This window comes from Strongylocentrotus purpuratus, unplaced genomic scaffold (genome assembly GCF_000002235.5).
Source record: "Strongylocentrotus purpuratus isolate Spur 01 unplaced genomic scaffold, Spur_5.0 spur5_scaffold_5, whole genome shotgun sequence".
NCBI lineage: Eukaryota > Metazoa > Echinodermata > Echinoidea > Camarodonta > Strongylocentrotidae > Strongylocentrotus > Strongylocentrotus purpuratus.
The window spans coordinates 6,322,340-6,326,645 of record NW_022145611.1 but is presented as its reverse complement, the minus strand read 5'-3'; positions in this window follow the sequence as shown (position 1 = coordinate 6,326,645).

The window sequence follows — 4,306 nt, the reverse complement described above, 5'->3', positions numbered from 1 at the left end:
ATCACAGTTGTTTTACAGTTACTCAAAAATACTACCTTCCAGACCACGATCATGCATATTCATCAGGATTCATTAGAATATCCTTTATTTTGATCATTTATCTTGCTAATGATTGGGTAAAGCAGGTAGTACATGCAAATACCTTCTGATGAATATGCTCGACGTAGACGTAGACGTAGTACGATTAAGAAGTGGAAACTTTTAGTAACTGTGAAACTTACATGATATCTTAACTATAAATAGCCTTAAATTCCAACGTGATTTTAAGCTCAAGATGTTATATAATCAATCTGATTTCATCCATGAACTTTCTCAGGCGGATTCCTGCCCGGGACTGGGTTGTGTCATTCGGATGGTGACGTTGTAACGCTGTCACCAGACGTGTGGAAAACCCGGACATGCACCCAGGTGGGTTGTTACCGGGTGGGCTGTCACGGGGTGGGTTGTTACTGGTTGATTCTTGGCATAATATCTTGTCTATGATATCAGGAGGGTGTTATCATATGATAACACTTGATAACAACTCTATATATATATCTCTCTCTCTCTCTTGTCTATTTCAAACATCTACTATTTTGATATTCATAATTTCTCAGAGATTAAGAATGAACTTTTTATAATCAAAATCTAGGAAAGTTAGAATTAGTGATTGGAAGGAGTCTCTCTTCCAAATCTCAGCCGTTGCCATCCCTCCCACCCAGTGATGAATTTTACTAGGGTGTAGGCCTTAGATATCATTTTTGTTGCACAGTTAGTACAACCTCTCATGTGTCAAGCATGCATAATTTAAGTATTTGCATGTACCTCCTACCTTGCCCAATCATGAGGAAGAAAGTGATATTTAGTATATAGCAATAACCAATGATGAAAGATATTCAAATAGTTTCTGATGAATATGCATGATTTACATACACATGAGAGGTTTTACTAACTGTGCAACAAAAATGATATCTAAAGCCTATACCCTAGTAAAACTCGTCACTGGGTGGGAGGGATGGCAACGGCTGAGATTTGGAAGAGAGACTTCTCCCAAACTTCCCTAGATTTTGAATTATAAAGTTCGTTCTTAATCTCTGAGAATTTAGGAATATGAAAGTAGTATATGTTTGAAATGTGTGTAGAGACAAAGAGATAGAGAGAGATAAATATATAGTTGTTATAAAGGTATCATAACATAACATCCTCCTGATATCATAGTCTTAACACAAGCATCTATATATATATATGACAAGATAATAAACGGCCCGGTGTGTGTGCGGGTGGGTGGGTGGGTGTGTGTGTGCGGGCTTTCCGCGCATCACCATCCCAAAGACAAAACCCAGTCTCGAGCAGGGGTCCGCCTTAGAAAGTTTATAAGCAAAGTCAGAGGGATCGCCGTACGACGAAGTTTTGGGCATTTTACATCTTCTGACTACACCATCGACAGAATCTCAGGCTATTTATGGTTTAGATATCATATAATTTTCACAGTTACTAAAAGTTTCTTCTTCTTGTACTACGTCTACGTCTACGTCGAGGATATTCATCAGTAGGTATTTGCATGTACTGCCTGCTATACCCAATCATGAGCAAGAGAATGATAAGAATAAAGGATATTCTAATGCATCCTGATGAATATGCATGTTTGTGGTCTGGAAGGAAGTACTTTTGAGTAACTGTAAAACAAATGTGATTTTAAAGCTTTTATATACGCTGGACGCTTGCAACCTAGGTGTTGTGGCGTGCGCCTGTAATCCAGCTATCAATAGAAGATAGAAGATTCGAACTGATGATGATACAGCCGAGGTCGCAGGTTCGAAACTGAGTCAAATCACGTCTTTCGGATGGTGACGTTTAAAGGTCGGTCCCCAGACGTCAATAATCATGTCTGACGATTGATATGTGTATTGGGTTTTTACATTTACATTTTTGACCAAAATGGCAAGGGCTCATCGTTTTTGCCACCAAAATGAAAAATGTCCCCTTAGTTTATTTGGTCTAAATGAACATCGTTGTACATTATAAGCTTGGTCGAGCGCCAATTATCCCCATTGAGGGGCGTTTTGGCATATTTGGGAAATGTGGAAAATCATCAATTTTGGGTCAAAATGGCAAGGGGTTAATCGTTCAGTCTCTATCTCTCTCTTTTTCTACTCTTTTGACCCCCTCTCTATTTCTCACTCTTTATCAGACTCCCCCCATCATATCAACCCCTCCATCTCTGCTAACCTTAATCAGTAATCAACCATGAACAAGAAGGCAGGGACAAATGATCAAAACTATAAATTATTAATTCACATTTTATTCTTCACATACCAATTTTCATTTCAAGAAATTAACAATTTTCTACTTATCATAAAAAACTTTATTTGAAATACAATAAATATTGCTCAAAGAATGAAAAAATGGATGGATACAGTTTATAGAATAAAATTTCAACAAATAGTACCAGGTCAAACAAATACTTCACAGCTTATTCTGTCTAAGATTATTATAAAATTAATTTTGTTATCATATGAATGCTTACTTTTCTATTCAATCTAATGGCAGTTGAGCTACATGTAGTACTGTGTTGTAGTTAATCATATATTTTCGTATGATGTTGAAGATCTCAATGTTTCTAACTAACCTGATAATGCAATTCTTTTTCTGTGAATCATTCCTTCAAACAAACGATCAATTTTGCATTGTCTGTACCCATCAAATTTCATATTTTAACAGGATTATTAAAACACTAAAATTACAGAAACATCGGAGGTAAACATGGTATTTCTAATTGTATTCAATTTCATGATTATATAAATAATATATATTTGTTGTAATTATACATTTCTATATTTCAATCTTTTTTCTTTTTTCTTTTAAAGGGTAAAATTATCTCAATCCAGCTGTGAAATTATGTTTGAAAGCCTGTCTGTACTACTTTGGCCAGGGGGATTAGACCTCCCTGCAAGGTCACTGACAGATGTTTGTTTCAACAAATCAGCTCTCAATTAACATAAGAAAAGGGGGATCATGGGGGACCAAAAGGCACCGATTAGGCATTGTCTGCTGTAAGAGGGCGCAAGTAGCTATAATTAGTGCTGTAAGGCTTTAATAAATCTTTAATCTTTATGAAAATAAGTTTTTAGGTGAATCAGTATTGTCCAACATTATTATTATAATATATTTCTACAAAATCTGATATAGAACCTTGATAGGAACTCTCCAAAATGAGGCCTCATTCGTTGGTCAGGATAAATTTCTTCTAAAATCCTCAAATCATGAAAGAACTTATCCGTGTATAAGGAGCTACGACATGATACATATTTACCCCTGTAATTTTTAAGTATTTGGGGTTAGAATTGTACTATAATACAATGTTGTAACCTGTTTTCAAATGTCTAAAGAAGAAGCAAAATAGAGAATTGGTACCAAGCTGTGATATCTTCATTCATATTTCACACCAAGAAACATTATTGATACCTAAATTAGGTAACAAAGCATCTTATTAAACATAACATGTCTAATCCTTCTCTCTCTAAACAAAGAAGTAAAAATAAAGATATTCAAAGATGAAATGACTGCACACAGTGTATTTAAAAATATTGGACTGGTCTGGAATGGAATGAAGGTATATTTTACCTGTAACCAGAGCATGTACATGTATATGCTTGTAAATACCAGTTAGCAACTGGGGGACCTACACCTATTTAGTTAATTCCAAGGGGCTTGGTAATGAGGCTTAATGTATTACCAGGGGCACTAGCGCATTGCCTTGGTTTTGAACCCTAGACTCGTCAGTTACGAGACCACTGCTCTAACCACTGAGCCATCGGGCCTCCTCCTCCTAAAGTGATGACTGGAGATTCAAGGAGATATTACACACTTTCTGGATTGGTATCCTTTGCCAACAGAATAATTATTGCAGAAATCGTTCATTTGTTCGTTCATACAAAGAATATCAGGGAGTACATCATCTATTATAAATAGGAAGGTCCTTATTTAGCCAACTGATTGTCTCATCATCGGAGCTCTCGAAGTCAAGAAGCACCGTGTGGGGATTTGTAGATAGGACAGTCATCGATGACGTGATCCATAGATTGGATATCTCCACAGGCACAGTTTGGTGAAGATTCAGCTCCAATTTTATGCAGGAAATATTGTGTACGGCCAACTCCAGTTCTGATACTGCTGAGGTTGACCCAGGCTTTTCTTGAGAGGTCACTGCCAGTTGGTTTTGCACAGGGCTTTGGGATGAACTCCTTCAAGTTGGTAGTGGACGAATTCCACTAGTCTGACCAGCGTTTTGCTATCCAAGTGGGTAGGGTGGAGGGGGGCAGAAATG